The sequence below is a fragment of the Dendrobates tinctorius genome, unplaced genomic scaffold, assembly GCF_039654945.1.
Source record: "Dendrobates tinctorius isolate UK_male_01 unplaced genomic scaffold, ASM3965494v1 ptg000147l, whole genome shotgun sequence".
NCBI lineage: Eukaryota > Metazoa > Chordata > Amphibia > Anura > Dendrobatidae > Dendrobates > Dendrobates tinctorius.
This window is the reverse complement of record NW_027361814.1, coordinates 15,200,923-15,224,575: the sequence shown is the minus strand read 5'-3', so window position 1 is coordinate 15,224,575 and position 23,653 is coordinate 15,200,923. Positions and strand designations below refer to the sequence as shown.

General features: G+C 45.6%; 1 protein-coding gene across 1 annotated transcript in view; it reads right to left on the bottom strand.

Moving 5' to 3' along the window:
• The window catches only part of LOC141049745 (alpha-2-macroglobulin-like protein 1), a 257,127-nt gene that overhangs the window by 148,564 nt on the left and 84,910 nt on the right, over positions 1-23,653 (bottom strand). The gene's annotated exons all lie outside the window — the stretch shown is intronic.

Genomic DNA, 23,653 nt, shown 5'->3' with positions numbered 1-23,653 from the left:
CTAAATTCCATTGTCTAAACTAATGTTAAAAAAAAAACGCATGTGCAAAAAAACGCATACATAAGCATGCCAATGCGCACGTATGCGCATCCATAGGCTATAATGGCCATTTTTAGCGCAAAACGTGCGCATATGTGCGCATGCGCTTTTTTGCAGGGCCAAAAAATGCAACATGCTGCGTCTGGAAAATACAAACGCACACCCCAAAAAAACGCAGCGCATGAAAATCGCATACGTGCGCATGCCAGCGCGCAGGTATGCGCACCCATGTTAAATATAGGGGAAAAAACGCATGCGCAGGTATGCGTTTTTTTCCAGCGCAAAAAAACGCAAATGTGAAACCAGCCTTAGGCCACTTTCACACATCAGGTTTTCGCCGTCAGGCGCGATCCGGCGCTTTTGACAGAAACCGGATCCGGCGAAATGCAATGCCGGATCCGGTTTCCCCCCCATTGACTTGCATTTGCGCCGGATCGCGCCGGATGGCCATGCGTTTCATCCGGTTTTCGCCGGATCCGGCAATGTGTCGCGATCCGGCGTCTGGAAAAAACGGCTACTGTAACGTTTTTTGTCTCCGGCGTAAAAGCCGGACACGCCGGATCCGGCGCGTCCGGCTTTTTCACACAATGAAAGCCTATGAGCGCCGCAATGCGCCGGATCCGGCGAAAGCCGGATCCGGTGGCCGGATCCGGTTTTTTTGGTCTGAGCATGCTCAGTAGCTCTGCCCACAAGACATATATAAAAGCAAGACAGTGGGACCCACAGCCACACCCAACATGCCACCCAAGAAAGCAACCAAGCGCAGCAGGAGAAGGCAGGAGACCACTGCAGCACCATCAGCACCACCACCACCCCAAATGGAGCAGCAAATGGAACATGCTGAGGAGGGGAGGCCAGCAGCAGATGAGAGACGGTAATTATCAAATCCCCCATTCCTCCAAACTAGGGCTATTGAATATCAAGATATTCATTGGCCCTTTGTTTCTCTTTATTCAACAGCCGCCCAATAGATGCAGCAGCAGCAGCAGCAATGGCAGCAGCTGGAACACCACCCACAGGCATGGAGTGTGGCCACCAGGAAGACAGCACATCATCTTCTGGGAGCCCTCCCTCGCATCGTCAGCGTTTGACGGTAAGTTTTTATTTCCAAAATCCATCATCTCTGTAATATATGTCTATTCATTGCCTTTTATTTCAAAACAGGATTCACAAGATGAAGAGGAGCTCCCAGAAGAAGAAGGAAGGGGTGGACAGACACTTGGAGTGGGCTCACAATTGGTAAGTTTTTTGCATCAAACACAACATCACACTACACACAACACATAGAAAACAATGTTCTGCAGACCACACACAGCAAACAAATGCCTACATCCAAAGACATAACATTTTTTGTTTTCTTCTCTAGTCTTCCCAATCTGGTGCTCGGCCAAGAGGTCCTCACAGTGCCTCCCAGGGTCGTCGGCGACAGCAACGCGGCGGTCACCAGCATGTAAGTATAAATATTTTTGCTTTGTTTTTTTGCACTTTTTATTTCATTTCTTTTGTGGAGGCTAATTATGTTATTTTTGTCTTTTTCTTTAACAGCCTTCACAGCGTGCTCCCGACTCTGACGGTGAGGATGGAGGACTCGATGTGGACCACCTCATCGATCTCGTCAGAGAAAGGGAGCCGCTCTGGAATATGGCTGACCGCCGCCACGCTGACCTTATCGTTACCCGACGACTCTGGGAGGAAATCTGTTTGCTCCTTGTGGGCCGCTGGGAGGACCTCGATGTTCGGGCCCAGATTAAAGAGCATAAGTATATACAGTACCGGTTGCTTGATGTAAACCAGTGTTTCCCGAACTCAAGTCCTCATGGTCCCCACGGATCATGTGTTCAGGATTTCTATTTACTATGGAAATCCTGAAAACATGACCCCTGGGGACCATGAGGACTGGAGTTTGGGAAACACTGATGTTGTATACTAACCACTTTGTCATTTCTCGTTTCAGGGAACAGAATTGCGAATCGGTGGCAGTCTGTGAGGGATCGTTTCAAGAAGGAGTTCAATAAAGAGATGCGGGCCCCGAGTGGATCTGGAGGACGCAGGAGCAAGTAAAAGTACGCAGAAGCCCTGTCGTTCCTCCGGGAAACAATGGTCACTAGAAGGTAAATATTACACACCACATGTGAAAAAAAATGTTAGATGTAAAATTTTTTTTTCAGCCAGGGCCATACCATGTCAGTATTTTAATTGTTTTTTTTTCTCTTTATTCCACAGCACGGTGAGCAGCACTCGGGAGCCTGCACGATTGGACCCTTCTGAGGCGATCCCTGAGGAGACCGGCACCGAGGGACACTTCGACCGCCCCGGTACATCTGCACCTTCCCAGCCTTCCCACACATTCGACCCATCTGTCCCATCCACCAGCACAGGAGCATCGTGGCCGCCTACATTACATGAAGCTGCTGGTGAGGAGATCGCTTTCCCTTTACCCCACCCTTCTGCCCCTGCCACCTCTAGTACACCTGCGGGTACTGGGCAGCAGCGGCAGAGGGGTCAGGAAAAGACTTATGCACCAGAGTTCTTGCATCTGAATGCATCTTTCCAGAACTGTCTAAAAGTCTTGTCAGAGCAAATCTCCGCAGGCTATCAGCAGATCAACTCCAGCATTCTGGAGGTGAAGACACTTCTGCAAACCATGCATTCAGAAGCAAGATCTTCGCCAAACCACACCTTTTTCAGGTCTGTTGTGGAGCGCATGGAAACGCTCTCTCCTGCCCAGCAGATGCATGTAATGCATTCATGCCACGCTGCTCTCCAGCAAGTTACCTCCCAACCTCCTCCTCCCACCACAGTAGTTCCTCAACCTGCACCCCCTCCAGCCACTTTCCATCCTCCCCCTCCTATTACATCTACACCCCCTCCAGCCACTTTCCATCCTCCCCCTCCTATTACATCTACACCCCCTCCAGCCACTTTCCATCCTCCCCCTCCTATTACATACCATCCACCTCCCCAGCACCATCCACCTCCCCAGCACCATCCACCTCCCCAGCACCAGCAACCTCCCCAGCACCAGCAACCTCCCCAGTACCAGCAACCTCCCCAGTACCAGCAACCTCCCCAGTACCAGCAACCTCCCCAGTACCTGCAAACTCCCCAGTACCAGCAACCTCCCCAGTACCAGACATCTCCCCACTTCCAGCAACCTGCCCCGTACCAGACATCTCCCCACTTCCAGCAACCTGCCCCGTACCAGACATCTCCCCACTTCCAGCAACCTGCCCCGTACCAGACATCTCCCCACTTCCAGCAACCTGCCCCGTACCAAACTCCTTCCCCATACAACTTGCCATCAACATCATCTGCTCCTACAGTCCCTGCCCAACCCTCCACTCCACCACCCACCACCTCTTCTGCTTCCCACATGTCCACCCATTCTGTAGTTTTTTCCACACCTTCACCTCTAACTGTTCCTTCCCCACCACGATCCCAGTCCTCTCTCCACACTCCCAGTGTCGAAGTGTCCCGCAGCCCCTCCAGCAGTATTTCCACCACACACTACACAGATTTATAATGTGTGTATTTAAATAAAAATGACCAGTTTTATGGTTTCAAAGCTTTATTAAACAAGTTTATTAAAATTTTAAAAAAGTTTACTAAAAAAAACATTTTTCAATAAAAGTTAAATTATTTTACACTGGTTGTCTGTCATTTCTTTCTGCGGCGAAAAAGGTTAAATACAGGGTATTTAAAAGGTGAAATGGTATTCAAAACTAGGTATATAACTGTGGGTAAATTTTAGCTTTTTGCCACAGTTGTGTTCCTGGTTGTGTTTGAAGCAAAGTATTTCACCTAAAAAGTTGTGTTTATTGTTGGTGATTTCCTAACAATGTACACAACTTTTGTTAAAAGGTGAAATACTTTGCATAAAACACAACCAGGTACACACCTGTGGCCTAAAGCTAAAAATAGTAAGACCATGACAAGATAGCCAACTTTGGTTGGCAAAGGTATATACTGTTGGTCCAGAAGGTACACAAGTTTGGTTAGGGCACAAATCTTTCACACTCTGTCATCCTGCCAGTGTACTCTGCCTTGAGGTGACATAAAGTATATTGCAAAATTGTCCCTCATTACTGAAACCGTCACAGAACTTCTAGTGGTAATGTCATGGTAATCTTGCAAGGTGGTTTCTTCAGAGGTGTCCTCAATTGAAATGGGTTCCTTGCAGATAACAAAATTGTGGAGTACCACGCATGCTTTGATCACCTCGTCCACAGTTTCTGTCTTGAGGTTGATCGCAGTCAATAGGACCCGCCATTTGGCTGTCAGAATACCAAAGGTACATTCAACCATTCTTCTTGCTCTTGTGAGGCGGTAATTAAAAATGCGTTTTGGTCTTGTCAATCCTCTGCTAGAGTGCGGTTTCAAAAGGTGTTCTGACAGCTGGAAGGCTTCATCCCCTACACAGAAAAATGGCATAGGTGGACCAGATGTTTGCGGCAGCGGTCTAGGTGGTGGGAACTGGTAGGTGTTTCCATACAGTTTACGCCCCATGGCAGACAGTTTGAAAACTTGAGAGTCATTGGAGCGGCCATAGGCCCCAATATCAACCGCAATAAATTTGTATTCCGCGTCAGCGATGGCCATGAGGACAATTGAAAAATATTTCTTGTAATTGAAATATTCCGATCCCGATCCAGCTGGCTTTACAATGCGGATATGTTTCCCGTCCACAGCGCCCAAGCAGTTTGGAAACTGACATATCTGTTGAAACTTGTCAGCAATTTCAATCCACCTCTCTGTTGTGGGCTCTGGTAAAAACTCTTCAGCTAAGGAGTCCCACAGTGCACGGCATGTGTACTTCACAATTCCAGATATGGTGGAAATCCCGAGTCTGTACTGGAAATGCAGTGACGAAAGGGATTCTCCAGTTGCAAGAAATCTGTGGGGAATTAAAAAACAATAAATTAGTTTTAAATCACAGCATTACATACCAAAACTGACCTATAACACTTGGAGATACAAACTACCACCAACAAGATTGCAGTGAAAGTGTGCTCTGATGCGAGCATATCCAATAAATGTGGCTTACCTTAAAGTCACCATCAGACGCTCTGCGGGTGAAACAGAGAAGCGGCAATAGGTGTCCGCTTTTCTTATGAGGTGTGCAATGCGCTCCACCAAGTAATCAAAATTCTCCATTTTCATCCTAACATATCCAAAAAATTTATCCGGGTTTCGTCGAAGGTCCATGCAGAGTGTAGAATAGACCCCACGCGTCATTCTCTTGGCTGTGATGGGGTGGATCCACAAAAGTCGTCTACGATGCCTGATGCGCTGCTGTCTCGCTCTCTCCTTCTCCAGAACAATCACCCTCAAACGATTCGCCTCCGCTATAAAATCCGCCAAATTCTTCCAAAATATTTCCAATGACAACATCCATCTTCGCCAGTAACTTGCTCTTCTCTCCAACCTGCACTTTCTCCTCTACAACCTGTCAAAGAAGGGCTGTAGGAACATGCTATATATAGTTTTCCAGTAGCCAATCCCGTTCGGAAGGCCACAAGGGTCAATTTTAAAAACCGGATCCGGCGTAATCCGTCGAAAAACGGATAGAAAAACGGATGAACCGGATGAGACGGATCCGGTTTTGTCTGTCAAGAAAAAGACGGATCCGGCAGAAAACCGGATCCGTCACATCCGGTTTTACGAAACATTTGCCGGATCCGGCGTTCCGGCACGACGCCGGATCGCGCCTGACGCCGAAAACCTGATGTGTGAAAGTAGCCTAACAAAAATCATGTCCACAACCCACCAGTAAAGTCAGAATGCACAAACTGTTCCACACATGTGTAGAGCAGAGAGTTCCAGAGGACACAAAACTAGTAGGGATGAGCAAACGTGTATCTGGGTGCTTGGATGTACTTGGTGCTCGATTTAAAACTCAAATCCCTGAATGTTTGGCGTCTGTTACACAGCTAATAAGCATGTGGGGATTGCTTGCACATCACTGTAATACCCTAACCATCTTGGTTGTGGCATTACAGTGATTGGCTTGCCATGTGACATCATCAGGGGTTATAAAAGAACAGGCGCAGCCTGGCTCGGCACTGCACAGGCTCTGTGACAGTTCATATTGGAGGGAGACAGTGGTTGTCCAGGCCTGTGTGTGCACATTATAATGAATCAGAGTCCTGTACTGTTGATACTAGTTCTGAAGCTGAACCGTCATACTCACATCCCTTCTAATCATTTGCTCTGCTGTTTGTATCACATACATTCTGCATTTAGTCTATTGAGGGAGAGTTGCAGGAGCAGGGACAGTGGCAGAATACAGTCTGTGGAAATGGATTAGAGCTGTGCAGACTCTTGCAAAATATATAGCTGCAGCATTTTTGTGGGTAAAAAAATATATATTCTTCGATCCATTGAGTATTATGTGCTTTGTGGTACATTTTGGTGTTATATAACACTCCAAAAAAGTGATGAATTTTTTTTTCTGGATTAAATTACTCACTCAGAGTATTCCATTCTCTGGGGTACATTTCTGTTTTATCTAACACTCCAAAAAAAGCATGTTTCTGACATAGAATCTGTATGCGTGAGTATTTATTTTATCAGTCCACAAAAGCACAAAATTTTTTTGCTGGGTTAAATTTCTCAGACAAACAGTATTTCGTGGCATGGGGTACATTTATGTGATATCTAACACTACAAAAAAGCATTTACATTTTTTATGGGTTAAATTACTTACCCATACAGTATTCTGTAGTCTTGGGTACATTATTGTGATATCTATCATTCCAAAAAAATATTCAGGCATTTAGCTGGGTAAAATTTCTCAGCCACACAGTATTCTGTGCTGTGGGGTACATTTATATGATGGCTAACACTACAAGAAAGCGTTTAAAATTATTGGGGGGTTAAATTACTCACCCATACAGTATTGCATGGTTTGGTGTTGTGAGTTCATTTTCCGGTCCACCATGTCATGATACCAGTGCTGGGTGACCGGCACTTCTGGGGTTAATGTTCTGATCTCAATGCAGACTCTCACCTGCACACCTGGGACCTATTATGGTGGCCTCTCATTGGTTCTGGGGAGGCTTCTTATAGCCTCAGGAAGCTCCCATCCCCCGTCAGTTATACTTTTGCCCTTGGCATTGTGTGGTGACCCCTGAGTGTGTTTGTGCTGTGTTCTGGTTACTTGATTCTCTGTGTATGACTCGGTCTGCTCTCTGGATATCGCTTTTGATTCTGCCTGGTACCTCCTATGTCAGTTTGGTTTTGATCTCTGCTTGGCCCTGATTATCCGTTCTGTCTCCTCCCTGGTACTGTACTGATATCTTGTGTATGACCTTTGGCTTTGTCTGACCTCCCGTCTGTTTGTCCCTCCTGTACCTCGCTGGTCTGTACTATGCATGACCTCTGCTTTGCCTGACTCTTAGTTCTCTAGCTTCTCTGAAAGCAGGATGCTAAGCCCCGCCCCCTTGCAGTCACAAGACTGTTCACATGACCATAGGTCCTATGCCGGCTTGCTGAACTTCAGCATCCACAGGTCCCGTGCATCGGTACTTTCTGGCAGCACCTGACCCCGGTACCCCTACATTGCAGGTGAGTCCCTGCTCAGCGGAGGCTGCACGCCAGCGCTGACAGGATCCTGACACTCAGGACACGTGCACTGGCTCAGTGAGCAAGTACAGTGCGGTGTTCTTGACATTATAACTGAACATTGCAGTTTTTTTTTTTCCTCTAAAAAAAAAAAAAAAAAGTGTGTTATCCTCATGGATCCCATACAAGCTTTGGCTGATCAGGTCAAGCACCTGACCCAAATGTTCCACAAACTTAATGGGGAACAGCACACGATGGCCCAGACCCAGCAACAGTTGGTGGATACTGTGCAGGGGGCTGTCGCTACAGGGGCTTCTAGTGCTGGGGATAGAGATGTGTCATTGGCATTCCCAGAATCTCCGGTCAAATTGCCCGACCTTTTCTCAGGGGATAAAAAGGAGTTCAGGTCTTTCAGAGAAATATGCAAGCTTTTTTTTTCTCTGAGGCCCCGCTCTTCCGGGGATGAGTTCCAGAGGGTGGGGGTCGTCATTTCCCTACTTCGGGGGGCTCCACAGGCATGGGCTTTCTCTCTCTCCTCCTCTGCTCCTGAACGCATGTCTGTGAATTTGTTCTTTGAGGCTCTGGGGCACATTTATGATGAGCCTGATAGAGTGCGTCTGGCAGAGGACATGGTGATGAGTGTCTGTCAGGGGAAACACTCAGCTGAGTGGTTTTGTACTGAATTCCGCCACTGGGCCACAGAGGTCTATGGAACGACGCTGCACTCCGAGGACTCTTTCGCAGAGTCTTGTCAGAGCGGCTGCAGGATGCCTTGGCGTTACATCCCCCACCTAACTCTCTCGAGGACGCCATGACCCAGGCCGTCCGGATGGACCATAGGCTGCGGGCCAGAGGGGTGATGCAGGTGGAAACTCCATTATTCCCCAGTAGAAAAGAGACTGCCCCTGAGCCCATGGATGTAGGCGCCCTCTCGCTGAAGGATACGGAGAGGAAACGCTGGAAGGACAAGCAGTTATGCTTTTACTGTGGTAAAACGGGACATTGGAAAAGGGAGTGTCCTGATTGCCCGTCTTCAAACCCGGTCGGCGGGAAACGACTAGGTCTGGGTAGTCAACGGGGAGACTACTCAGACCCTCAGGTACCATTTTCCTCGTTTTCTAAAGTGTTACTGCCTGTGGAACTGTTTGTGGACGGTAGTTCTTTTTCCTCTACAGCATTCGTGGACTGCGGATCATCTATTAACCTCATTGACTCCCAATTGGTCACACACTGCAAGATAGGGACAGTTAGGCTCAAGGTTCCGATCAAGGTGATGGCTATTGACTCCTCTCCCCTCACTAAGGAGGGAATTCTCTGTATGTCTGACGTGTTTTCGCTCAGAGTGGGCGCTACTCATGTGGAAAACCTAAGTTGTTTTGTGCTGGACAATCTGCCTGCAGGGTTGGTGTTGGGCATGCCCTGGTTACAACGCCATAACCCAGTTATTAACTGGAAAACGGGGGAGATTGTTCAATGGGGGTTTAATGATTTTGAGTTATATGATAAATCTGCACTGCTGGTTGAACCTGTTAAATCTGTGTCTATATCATCTGTCGAGCTGGAAGGTATTCCGGAATGCCTGAAGGACTTCGAAGATGTGTTCTCCGAAAGCGAGGCCGAGACGTTACCGCCACATAGACCCTTTGACTACGCTATTGAGCAGGTCCCGGGGGCTAAATTACCTAAAGCCCGTCTGTTTAATTTGTCCGGTCCTGAGCGCTTGGCTATGAAGGAGTACATTGCTGAAAGTCTGCGCAAAAGACACATACGTCCTTCAGTCTCACCTGTGGCGGCAGGTTTCTTTTTTGTAAAGAAAAAAGATGGCGGGTTACATCTCGGTCTCGACTTCTGGGAGCTTAATCAGATTACTGTATGGAATACGTACCCCCTTCCGTTGATTCCCGATTTATGTAACCAACTATCAGGGGCAAAGTGGTTTTCTAAACTGGATCTTCGGGGGGCATATAATTTGATAAGGGTCAGAGAGGGGGATGAATGGAAAACCGTGTTCCTCACGACTGAGGGACTATTTGAAAATTTAGTCATGCCGTTTGGTCTTACCAACGCCACCGTCATATTTCAGAATTTCATCAACGTGGTATTCTCGGATCTCATTGGTCGTTTTGTCGTTATCTACTTAGATGATATTTTGATATACTCCCCCGACAAGCATTCTCATTTGGATCAGGTACGAACTGTTCTCCAAAGACTGAGAGAAAATCATCTGTATGCCAAATTTGAGAAATGTGTATTCTGTGTGCAAGAATTATCTTTTTTGGGGTTAATTGTATCCGGTGAGGGTTTTCGCATGGACCCCAAGAAGGTGCAGGCCATTGCGGATTGGGTGCAACCCCGAGATCTTAAGGGTCTTCAGCGCTTCTTGGGGTTCGCCAATTATTACCGCAAATTTATCCGGGGATTTTCGCAAGTGGTCAAACCTCTCACGGATCTAACATGCAAAGGTGCGGATGTGAGAAATTGGTCCTCGCTCGCAAAAGAGGCCTTTGCGACGCTGAAAAAATGTTTTATGTCTGCCCATGTCTTGATACAGCCAGATCCTTCCAAGCCATTTGTGGTGGAGGTGTATGCCTCCGAGGTGGGGGTGGGGGCGGTGTTGTCCCAAGGGCCTGCCACTCTAACCAAACTCAGGCCATGTGCCTTCTTTTTCAGGAAGTTCTCTGCTGCTGAAAGAAATTATGATGTAGGCAATAGAGAGCTTCTTGCGGTTAAGTTGTCGTTTGAGGAATGGAGGCACTTTTTGGAGGGGGCCAGTCACCCGGTTACTGTGATCACTGATCACAAAAATTTGTCTTACATCGAGTCTGCTAAAAGATTAACGCCCAGACAGGCCCGTTGGTCACTTTTTTTTTTCTCGTTTCCAGTTTACTATTACATTCCATCCAGGGTCAAAGAATGTCAAGGCTGACGCCTTATCTCGTAGTTTTCACCCTGTGTCTGTCCCTGAGCCACCGTCCTCCATTCTGCACCCTGGGGTGGTGTTAGCAGGGATCTCGTCTGAATTGGAACGGGAAATTGAGGGGGCCCCGTCGCTGGTCCTGCGGCCAAGCCAGGGGGCAAGTTGTTTGTCCCAGAGCAACTTCGCCTTAAACTCTTGCAAGAGTTCCACGAATCCAAGTTGTGTGCTCACCCTGGTATATCAGCCATGCGACTGGCGGTGGCTAGGATGTTCTGGTGGCCTACTCTGGGTTCTGATATAAAGAAATTCATTTCTGGTTGTGGGGTCTGCGCTCGTTCTAAAAGCTCCCATAGCCAGCCGGCGGGGGATCTGATGCCCTTGGAAGTTCCCGAAAGACCGTGGACCCATCTGTCCATGGATTTTATTACCAATCTTCCCTCTTCCAGGGGTAATAAGGTGGTATGGGTAGTGGTGGACAGATTTTCTAAGCAGGCTCATTTTGTACCCCTGTCCGCATTAGCTTCTGCTGAGACCTTATCCAGATTGTTTGTGCAGCATGTGGTCTGCTTGCATGGGGTACCCCTGAATGTGGTGTCTGATCGTGGTGTGCAGTTTGTGGCTAAGTTTTGGCATGCTTTCTGCAAAAAATTAGGGATATCTCTGTCCTTTTCGTCTGCATACCATCCCGAGAGTAATGGTCAGACGGAACGCACTAATCAGTCTCTGGAACAGATCCTCAGATGTCTGACTTCTGCTAAACAGAATGACTGGTGTGATATACTGCCGTTGGCTGAATTTGCCTTCAATAGTCAGGTGAGTCAATCCACTGGTATGTCCCCTTTCTTGATCAACTATGGGTTCAGTCCTCATTTTGGTGAGTTTTCTCATCTGGATTCGGGGTGCCCCGGGGCTGAGGACTCTGTTCAGAGGTTAAAAGATACATAGGCAGAAGTCCAGCGGCGTATATCTAGGTCTCAAGGCAGGTATAAGTTTTTTGCGGACAGGAAACGAACAACTGGTCCCACGTTTCGGGTGGGAGAGAAAATTTGGCTCTCCACGCGAAACATTAAGTTAAAGATTCCGTCAGCCAAGTTGGGCCCCAAATTCATTGGCCCGTACAAGATTGTGGAAAAAATCAACCCAGTAGCGTACAGGCTGTGCCTTCCACCCTCTTTCAAGATCCCTAACGTCTTCCATAGATCTCTACTGAAGCCGTCCGGGGAGGATCCGAGTCCGCTGCTCCTCCGGTTTCAGTTGAGGGACATATGGAATATGAGATTGGTCACATTGTAGATTCTAGGTTGGTACGGCGGTCAGTACAGTACCTAGTTCATTGGAAGGGGTATGGGCCGGAGGACAGGTCTTGGGTGCTGGCCCGGTTGATGCATGCGGATCGTCTGGTTCAGGCTTTCCATGCTAGGTACCCGGGCAAGCCTGGGGGTCCAGAGGCCCCCCATTGAGAGGGGGGTACTGTCATGATACCAGTGCTGGGTGACCGGCACTTCTGGGGTTAATGTTCTGATCTCAATGCAGACTCTCACCTGCACCACTGGACCTATTATGGTGGCCTCTCATTGGTTCTGGGGAGGCTTCTTATAGCCTCAGGAAGCTCCCATCCCCGTCAGTTATACTTTCGCCCTTGGCATTGTGTGGTGACCCCTGAGTGTGTTTGTGCTGTGTTCTGGTTACTTGATTCTCTGTGTATGACTCGGTCTGCTCTCTGGATATCGCTTTGGATTCTGCCTGGTACCTCCTATGTCTGTTTGGTTTTGATCTCTGCTTGGCCCTGATTATCCGTTCTGTCTCCTCCCTGGTACTGTACTGATATCTTGTGTATGACCTTTGGCTTTGTCTGACCTCCCGTCTGTTTGTCCCTCCTTTACCTCGCTGGTCTGTACTGTGCATAACCTCTGCTTTGCCTGACTCTTAGTTCTCTAGCTTCTCTGAAAGCAGGACGCTAAGGCCCGCCCCCTTGCAGTCACAAGACTGTTCACATGACCATAGGTCCTATGCCGGCTTGCTGAACTTCAGCATCCACAGGTCCCGTGCATCGGTACTTTCTGGCAGCACTTGACCCCGGTACCCCTATATTGCGGGTGAGTACCTGCTCAGCGGAGGCTGCACGCCAGCGCTGACAGGATCCTGACACTCAGGACACGAGCACTGGCTCAGTGAGCAAGTACAGTGAGGTGTTCTTGACACACCAGTTGTGAGTTCTCCTTCCAGGCTTTCTCTGGTGGTAACTGGAGGTAGTGAGGCTAATTTTATCCGTAGAGATCTGCCACCTGATAATGAGGATGACGATTGGACCTCAGGAATCTCAGAATGGATTTAAGACAGCCGATGTCCTATTCTGGTGCTGGTGATTCCTTCTGCTTGTCAGGTCTTGGTCTTCAGCTCTGTTCCAGTCATTTCAAGCTACGTTTTTCTGCTAATGTTCACACTTGATTTTGTTGGTCTATTCAGTTTTTTGTGTGGTCAGCCAGCCCTGGCTGGGGCTGTGCTGAATTTCCACTCTTATTTATCTGTATTTGCCAATTTGTTTTTTTGTCCTTTATTAGATTGGCCTCTTTTTGCTCTGTATCAGAATATTTCAGAGTGCTGATTTAGTGGGAGAAGTCTAGTGACTTCAGGGTTAATTTTGCCATCAGAAGTGTTGGACATTATTTTGGTAGGGTTTTTGGCAGATTGCAGACAGTGTCTTTCCTTTCCTATTCTGTCTAGCTAGTTTGGCCCCATTGTTTGCTCAGCCTATTTTCCTGCCTATGTTTGTGCTTTTATATTGTCTCACCGTCAATACATGTGTGGGGGCTGTCTTTCCTTTGGGGTCTGCTCTGGGGCAGTTAGTTTTCCCCTTCTCTTGATTTAGACTTATTTAGTCCTCCGGCTGTGACGAAGCATCTAGGATCATCGTAGGCACGCTCCACGGCTGCTAGTTGTGTGGTTAAGATCACGGATCTGCAATCTGCATAGTTACCAACCTCTCTGGTTTTCTGTGACTTAGCTTGTTTAATCTTTTTCTCCTCGGTGACTCATTCATAACAGAATCACCAGCCATACCGCAGATTCTAGGGTACTCAAAAGCAGGAAAAAGTTGTTAAAAAGAAAAAAGTGTCAGAATTTTTTTTTTAATTTATTTTTTCCTCTTTTTTTTTTTTCTGGGGCCGTAGGAGGATTTTTTTTTTTTTCCTAATGGAGATTAAGCAATTGTCTGATCGTGTAGAGCAACTTGCTGCTGAAATACAGGGAATTTCCACCTACCTCATTCAGTCACATGCTGCGGAACCTAAGATCCCTACTCCTGATGTGTTTTCTGGGGATCGGTCTAAATTTCTGAATTTTAAGAATAATTGTAAATTATTTCTTGCCTTGAAGCCTAACTCATCGGGGAGCTCTGTGCAGCAGGTTAAAATTGTCATCTCCTTGCTGCGCGGCGATCTCCAGGATTGGGCTTTTTCTCTGACACCTGAAAATCCTATTTTGACTAATGTGGATGCATTTTTTCAAGCCTTGGGGTTGTTGTATGATGAACCTAATGCTGTTGATCAAGCTGAGAGAACCCTGTTGGCATTAAACCAGGGTCAGGATTCTGCAGAGTTATACTGTCAAAAATTCCAAAAGTGGGCGGTCCTTACTACATGGAATGATAGTGCTTTGGCAGCTCTCTTTCGGAAAGGTTTATCAGAGACTGTAAAAGATGTTATGGTGGGATTTCCTGTTCCCTCTGGTCTGGATGATTCTATGTCATTAGCCATTCAAGTTGATCGGCATTTACGTCAACGTAAAACTACACGGGAGACGCTTCCACCTTTTGAACAAACTTCTGAACCTATGCAATGTGATGGGGTTTTGTCTAGGGCACAACGTCAGGAGTTTAGAAGGCGTAATAAGCTGTGTTTTTTCTGTGGATATGCCTCTCATACTATTTCTGTCTGCCCTAAACGAGAGAAACGTTTTGCACACACATTTGCTGTGGGCAGTGTACAACCTAAGTTCCTTTTGGCAATTACTCTGATCTGCTCCTTATCCACGTTTTCTACTAAGGCTTTCATGGATTCAGGAGCAGCGTTGAATCTGATGGATTTGGACTTTGCTAAACGTTGTGGTTTTTCCATGACTCCTCTGCGGACGCCTATTCCTTTGAGGGGTATTGATGCTACTCCTTTGGCAGAGAATAAACCTCAGTTTTGGACCCAGGTGATAATGCGAGTTGCCCCAGACCACCAAGAAAATTGTACATTTTTGGTACTGCATAATTTGCATGATACTATTGTTCTGGGTTTTCCCTGGTTGCAAACTCATAATCCAGTTTTGGATTGGAAGTCTGTGTCTGTGGTGAGTTGGGGTTGTCAGTGTGTTCTTAGGGACGCTCCTGTTTTCTCCACCTCTCCTCAGTCCCATGATATTCCTTATTATCTTGCTGATTTTTCTGATGTATTTAGTTAGAGTAAGTCTGCGTCTTTGCCTCCTCATAGGAGTTATGACTGTGCTATTGAGTTGATGCCTGGGTGTAAATTTCCCAAGGGTCGGCTTTTCAACTTATCTGTACCCGAGCATGATGTTATGCGATCCTATATTAAGGAGTCATTGGAGAAGGGTCATATTAGACCATCCTCGTCACCTTTAGGTGCTGGGTTTTTTTTTGTGGCCAAGAAAGATGGTACATTAAGACCGTGTATTGATTATCGTTCCCTTAACAACATGACGGCTAAACATATCAGTACCCATTACTTCTGATGTCTGATTTATTCTCCAGAGTTAAGATTGCTTGCTGGTTTACTAAGCTTGACCTCAGGGGGGCGTATAATCTTATTCGCATCAAGCACGGGGATGAATGGAAGATGGCATTTAATACTCCGGAGGGACATTTTGAGCACCTGGTGATGTCTTTTGGGCTCTTTAATGCCCCTTCTGTCTTCCAGTCCTTTATGAATGATATTTTCCGTGACTTTGTGGATATGTTTTTGATAATCTATTTGGATGATATTCTGATCTTTTCTAGTAATTGGGATTCTCATGTGGAACACGTCCGGACTGTGTTCCGGATTTTGAGGGAGAATTCCCTGTTTGTTAAGGGATCGAAATGCCTTTTTGGTGTACAGAGCATTTCATTTTTGGGATTTATCTTGTCTCCATCGACTATTGAAATGGACCCGGCCAAGGTACAGGCCATTTATGATTGGGTTCAGCCTACTTGTTTGAAGGCCCTCCAGAAGTTTTTGGGTTTTGCCAATTTCTATCGTAAATTTATAGGTAATTTTTCAGGTATTGTCAAACCACTGACTGATCTGACCAAGAAGGGTGCTGATATGCTGAATTGGTCTCCTGAGGCTGTCTCAGCATTTCAGGAGCTTAAGCGGAGATTTACTTCAGCTCCAGTTTTACAGCAACCTGATGTCTCACTTCCATTTCAGGTGGAGGTAGATGCTTCTGAGATTGGTGCAGGAGCTGTTTTGTCCCAAAAAGACCCTGTGACTTCGAAGATGAATCCCTGTGCCTTCTTTTCTCGAAAGTTCTCCCCATCTGAACGCAGCTATGACGTGGGGAATCGGGAATTGTTGGCCATGAAATGGGCATTTGAGGAGTGGAGACATTGGTTGGAGGGAGCTAGACATAAAGTTGTGGTCCTCACCGATCACAAGAATTTGATTTATGTGGAGTCGGCCAAATGCTTGAATCCTAGACAGGCTAGATGGGCCTTGTTTTTCACGCGTTTTAATTTTGTGGTCTCTTTTCTTCCGGGCACTAAGAATGTTAAGGCAGACGCCCTTTCTAGGAGTCTCTTTGCCGATTCTCTTAATGTGACCGAGCCTACTACCATCCTAGGTGAGGGGGTAGTTCTTTCTGCCATTTCGCCCGATTTGAGACACACCCTGGAGGAATTTCAGGAGGATAAACCTGAGCATTGCCCTATGGGAAAATTGTATGTTCCTGACCAGTGGAGAAAGAGAGTGATGTCTGAAATTCATTGCTCCGCATTGGCTGGTCATGCAGGTATTTTTGTTACCAGAGATTTGGTGAGTCGGTCTTTTTGGTGGCCTGCCTTATCTTGTGACGTCAGGAATTTTGTACAGTCCTGTGGGACTTGTTCTCGGTCTAAACCCTGTTCTCGTTCTAGTGGATTGCTGATGCCCCTGCCGGTGCCCAGAAGGCCATGGACCCATATCTCAATGGATTTTATTTCTGATCTTCCTGTCTCTCAGAGAATGACTGTTATCTGGGTGATTTGTGATAGATTTTCGAAGATGGTCCATCTTGTACCACTCCCAAAGTTGCCATCTTCCGCTGAGTTGGTGCCCTTGTTTTTATAACAGGTGGTTCGGTTACATGGGTATCCTGAGAACATTGTGTCGGACAGAGGAGTCCAGTTTGTTTCCAGATTCTGGAAAGCCTTTTGTTCCAATCTGGGGATTCAGTTATCCTTCTCCTCTGCATTTCATCCCCAGACTAATGGGCAGACTGAGAGAACAAACCAGACCTTGGAGTCTTATTTAAGATGTTTTATATCTGCTGATCAGGATGATGGGGTTTCATTTTTGCCCTTGGCCGAATTCGCACTGAACAATAGAGCTAGTTCTGCCACTTTGATGTTACCCTTTTTCTGTAATTTTGGGTTTCATCCTCGATTCTCTTCAGGGCAAGTGGAATCTTCGTCCTGCCCAGGTGTGGACACTGTGGTTGAGAGAATGCAGCAGATATGGGACCAAGTAGTGGATAAGTTGTCACTCTCTCAGGAAAAGGCCCAGCGATTTTCCAAGCGACGTAGGACCATTGGTCCCCGGTTTAAAGTGTGTGATATGGTCTGGTTGTCATCTAAGAATATTCCTATGAAGGTTGCATCTCCAAAAGTTAAGCCAAGATTTATTGGACCTTATAAAATTTTGGAGATTCTTAATCCTGTTTCTTTTCGATTGGCTCTCCCAGTTTCGTTCAAGATCCATAACGTATTTCACAAGTCTCTGTTGAAGAGGTTTGTTGAGCCAGTGGTTCCTATGGTGGCACGTCCTGACCCTGTGTTGGTTGAAGGCAATGTGGAATATGAGGTAGAGAAAATATTGGATTCTCGTTTGGTTAGACGGAGACTCCAGTATTTGGTCAAATGGAAGGGTTATGGCCAGGAGGATAATTCTTGGGTCTCTGCCTCTGATATTCATGCCAATAGATTGGTTCATGCTTTTCACCGGGCCCATCCTGATTGGCCTGGTGGCATGTAAGAGGGTTCGGTGACCCCTCCTCAAGGGGGGCGTACCGTTGTGAGTTCATTTTCCGGTCCATCAGTTGTGAGTTCTCCTTCCAGGCTTTCTCTGGTGGTAGCTGGAGGTAGTGAGGCTGATTTAATCAGTAGAGATCTGCCACCTGATAATGAGGATGACGATTGGACCTCAGGAATCTCAGACTGGATTTAAGACAGCTGACGCCCTATTCTGGTGCTGGTGATTCCTTCTGCTTGTCAGGTCTTGGTCTTCAGCTCTGTTCCAGTCATTTCAAGCTACGTTTTTCTGCTAATGTTCACACTTGATTTTGTTGGTCTATTCAGTTTTTTGTGTGGTCAGCCAGCCCTGGCTGGGGCTGTGCTGAATTTCCACTCTTATTTATCTGTATTTGCCAATTTGTTTTTTTGTCCTTTATTAGATTGGCCTCTTTTTGCTCTGTATCAGAATATTTCAGAGTGCTGATATAGTGGGAGAAGTCTAGTGACTTCAGGGTTAATTTTGCTATTAGAAGTGTTGGACATTATTTTTGTAGGGTTTTTGGCAGATTGCAGACAGTGTCTTTCCTTTCCTATTCTGTCTAGTTAGTTTGGGCCCCATCGTTTGCTCAGCCTATTTTCCTGCCTGTGTTTGTGCTTTCATCTTGTCTCACCGTCAATACATGTGTGGGGGCTGTCTTTCCTTTGGGGTCTACTCTGGGGCAGTTAGTTATCCCCTTTTCTTGCTTTAAACTTATTTAGTCCTCCGGCTGTGACGAAGTGTCTAGGATCATCGTAGACACGCTCCATGGCTGCTGCTAGTTGTGTGGTTAAGATCAGGGATCTGCAATCTGCATAGTTACCAACCTCTCTGGTTTTCTGTGACTTAGCTTGTTTAATCTTTTTCTCCTCGGTGACCCATTCATAACATTTTTGTGGTATATTACTGTGATATCTGTCAGACCAAAAAAGTGATTAAAACATTTTCTGAGTTAAATTTCTGAACCACACAGTATTCTATGGTCTGGGGTAGATTTATGTGTTATTTAACACTACAAATAAGCTTTTAAAAATTTGTTTGCGTTAAATTACTCACCCATATATTATTCCGAGTTATGGGGTACATTTCTGTAATATCTAACACCTCCAAAAAGTTTTGAAAATATTTTCTGCATTCAATTCCTCATCCATATAGAATTATGTGGTCTGTGGTATATTTATTTTTATGTAACACTCACAAAGTGTATAATTACTCTTGAGTCAATAATTAATCCATATGGTATTACATGCTCTGTGGTACATAATGGTGGTATTTAAACAAAAAAATGCTTTGACTGCAGCTGGTGATCAAATTTTCCATCCAGATGTGAACCATTCAGCTGATCCCGGCCGCAGATGTGTGACGTGTCTACAGGCAGAGGAAGCTGGTCACATTAAAAGGGGTTTCCCCACGAGCGAAAGTTCATTTTAAAAATTGTCTGTGTCTGACCGTGTATGGAGCACACATCTCCTCGGCAGGGGAGGAAGCAGAAGACAATACTGACATTACAGCAGGGGATCACAGAGGATTCATTTTTTGAGGTAAAATATTTTACTGACTGTTTTTAACCCCTTCACCCCCAAGGGTGGTTTGCACGTTCATGACCGGGCCAATTTTTACAATTCTGACCACTGTACCTTTATGAGGTCATAACTCTGGAACGCTTCCATTGATCCCGGTGATTCTGACATTGTTTTCTCGTGACATATTGTACTTCATGTTAGTGGTAAAATTTCATTCAAATAACTTGCGTTTATTTGTGAAAAAAATGGAAATTTGGCAAAAATTTTGAAAATTTCGCAATTTTCCAACTTTGAATTTTCATGCCCTTAAATCACAGAGATACGGCACACAAAAAACTTGATAAGTAACATTTCCCACATGTTTACTTTACATCAGCACAATTTTGGAACCAACATTTTTTTTTGTTAGGAAGTTATAAGGGTTAAAAGTTGACCAGCGATTTCTCATTTTTACAACACCATTTTATTTTTAGGACCACATCACATTTGAAGCCACTTTGAGGGGTCTATATGATAGAAAATACCCAAAAGTGACACCATTCTAAAAACTGAACCCCTTAAGGTGCTCAAAACCACATTCAAGAAGTTTATTAACCCATTAGGTGCGTCACAGGAATTTTTTTGAATATTTAAAAAGAAATGAACATCTACCTTTTTTTCACAAAAAAAATACTTCAGGTTCAATTTTTTTTATTTTACCAAGGGTAACAGGAGAAATTGGACTGCAAAAGTTATTGTGCAATTTGTCCTGAGTACGCTGATACCTGATTTGTGGGGGGGAACGACTGTTTCGGCGCATGGCAGAGCTCAGAATGGAAGGAGCGCCGTTTGACTTTTTCAATGCAAAATTGGCTGGAATTCAGATCGGACGCCATGTCACGTTTGGAGAGTCCCTGATGTACCTAAACAGTGGAAACCCCCTATAAGTGACCCCATTTTGGAAACTAGACCCCCCAAGGAACTTATCTAGATATGTGGTGAGAACTTTGAACCCACAAGGGCTTCACAGAAGTTTATAACGTACAGCGGTACAATTAAAAAATCATATTTTTTCCACAAAAATGATCTTTTCACCCCAATTTTTATTTTCCCAAGGGTAACAGGACCCTAAAAGTTATTGTGCAATTTGTCCTGAGTATGCTGATACCCCACATGTGGGGGTAAACCACTATTTGGGCGCATGGCAGAGCTCGGAAGGGAAGCAGCGCCATTTGACGTTTTTGGCTGGAATTGAGATCGGACATCATGTCGCGATTGGAAAACCCCTGATGTACCAAAACAGTGGAAACCCCCCACAAATGACACCATTTTGGAAACTAGACCCCCTAAGGAACTTATCTAGATGTGTGGTAAGAACTTTGAACCCCCAAGGGCTTCACAGAAGTTTATAACATAAAGTCGTACAATTAAAAAATCATATTTTTTCCACAAAAATGATCTTTTCACCCTCAATTCTTATTTTTCCAAGGGTAACAGCACCCTAAAAGTTATTGTGCAATTTGTCCTGAGTACGCTGATACCCCACATGTGGGGGTAAACCACTATTTGGGCGCATGGCAGAGCTCGGAAGGGAAGCAGCGCCATTTGACGTTTTTGGCTGGAATTGAGATCGGACACCATGTCGCGATTGGAAAACCCCTGATGTACCTAAACAGTGGAAACCCCCCACAAATGACACCATTTTGTAAACTAGACCCCCCAAGGAATTTATCTAGATGTGTGGTGAGCACTTTGAACCCCCCAGTGCTTCACAGAAGTTTATAACGCCCGGGAGTGAAAATAAAAAATTCGTATTTTTTCCACAAACATGATCTTTTAGTCACCATTTTTTTTATTTTCCCAAGGGTAACAGGAGAAATTGAACCCCAAAAGTTGTTGTCCAATTTGTCCTGAGTACGCTGACACCCCATATGTGGGAGAAAACTACTGTATGGACACACGTCAGGGCTCGGAAGGGAAGTAGTGACGTTTTGGAATGCAGACATTGATGGAATGGTCTGCGGGTGTCATGTTGCCTTTGGAGAGCCCCTAATGTACCTAAACCAGTGGAAACCCCCCACAAATGACCCCAATTTGGAAACTAGACCCCCTAAGGAACTTATCTAGATGTGAGGTGAGCACTTTGAACCCCCAAGGGCTTCACAGAAGTTTATAATGCCCGGGCATGAAAATAAAAAAATCGTATTTTTTCCACAAACATGATCAATTAGTCCCCAATTTTTTTCATTTTCCCAAGGGTAACAGGAGAAATTGGACCCCAAAAGTTGTTGTCCAATTTGTCATGAGTACGCTGACACCCCATATGTGGGAGAAAACTACTGTATGGACACACGTCAGGGCTCAGAATTGAAGTAGTGACGTTTTGGAATGCAGACATTGATGGAATGGTCTGCGGGTGTCATGTTGCCTTTGGAGAGCCCCTAATGTACCTAAACAGTGGAAACCCCCCACAAATGACACCATTTTGGAAACTAGACCCCCTAAGGAACTTATCTAGATGTGAGGTGAGCACTTTGAACCCCCAAGTGCTTCACAGAAGTTTATAACGCTCGGACGTGAAAATAAAAAAATCATTTTTTTCCACAAAAATGATATTTTTGCCCCCAAATTTTTATTTTCCTAAGGGTAACAGGAGAAATTGGACCCCAAAAATTGTTTTGCAATTTGTCCTGAGTAGGCTGATACCCTACATGTGGGGGTAAAACACTGTTTGGGCGCATGGCAGAGCTTGGAAGGGAAGGAGCACCATATGACTTTTTCAACTCAGAATTGGCTGAAATTGAGATCAGACGCAATGTTGCATTTGGAGAGCCCCTGATGTGCCCAAACAGTGGAAACCCCCAATTCTAACTCCAACCCGAACCCCAACACACCCCTAACCCTAATCTCAGCCCTAACCCTAACCCAAGCCCTAACCCTAGCCCTAACCCTAGCCCTAACCCTAACCCTAACCCTAGCTCTAACCCTAGCCCTAACCCTAAACCTAGCCCTGGCCCTAACCCTAGCCCTAATGGAAAAATGGAAATAAATACATTTTTTTTATTTTATTATTTTTCCCTAACTAAGGGGGTGATAACGGGGGGTTTGATTTACTATTTGTGGCGCTTTTTATTCCGATTTTTGGGACGCAGAATGAACAAAAACCAGCGTTTCATGAATTTCTTTTGAGAGTGTGCGTTTACACCGTTCCGCGTACAGTAAAATTGATAAAGCGGTTTTATTTTTGGGTCAGTACGGTTACAGCGATACCTCATTTAGGTCTTTTTTTATGTTTTGTTGGTTTTATGCAATGAAAACTATTTTATATAAAAAATAATTATTTTTGCATCGCTTTATTCTGCGAGCTATAACTTTTTTATTTTTTCGCTGATGATGCTGTGTGGCAGCTCGTTTTTTGCGGGACAAGATGACGTTTTCAGCGGTACCATGGATATTTATATGCGTCTTTTTGATCGCGCGTTATTACACTTTTTGTTTGGCGGTATGATAATAAATCATTATTTTCTGCTTCGTTTTTTATTTTTATTTTTTAAGGGGTTCGTTAAAGGGGTTAACTAATGGGACAGTTTTATAGGGCAGGTCGTTATGGACGCGGCGATACCTAATATGTGTACTTTTATTGTTATTTTTTTATTATTTTCAAAAAATGAATTTATTGGGGAATATTTTTTTTTTTTTTTTTACTAATTTATTTGGCGATTTTTTTTAATTTATTTTTACATTTTTTTTTTAATTTTTTTTTACTTTATTACATAGTCCCAGGTGGGACATCACTGTCCTGTGACAGATCGCTGATCTGTCACATCACAGATCACTGTGACAGATCAGCGATCTGTCACAGGCAGTGCCGAAGGCTTCCTCATGCCTGCGCTTTGCAGGCACTGAGGAAGCCATCTTCCTCAGGCTCCCGAAGGCCACCGTCGCCATCTTGGATTCGGGGGCCTGGAGGATAGGAGCCCCCCGCAGCAGCGCTGCACATTGCGCTGCCGTGGGGGGCTCAGGGAAGCACGGAGGGAGCCCCCTCCCTGCCGATGCTTCCCTTTAATTCCCGGTACACCGCGATCATGTTTGATCGCGGTGTGCAAGGGGTTAACGTGTCGGGGGCGGTCGTGACCGCCCCTGACACATTGTGCCGGGTGTCAGCTGTGATAATCAGCTGACACCCGGCCGCGATCAGCGGCGCTCACCACGTGGGCGCCGCTGATCGCGGTAGACGTACTATCCCATCCACGGTCATACGGGCCCGGGTACCGTGGACGGGATAGTACGTCGGATGTCAGGAAGGGGTTAAACAATTTTTTACCTCACAAAATGTATCCTCTGCGATCTCCTGCTGTAATGTCAGTATTGTATTTTGCTTCCTCCCCTGCTCAGGAGCTGTG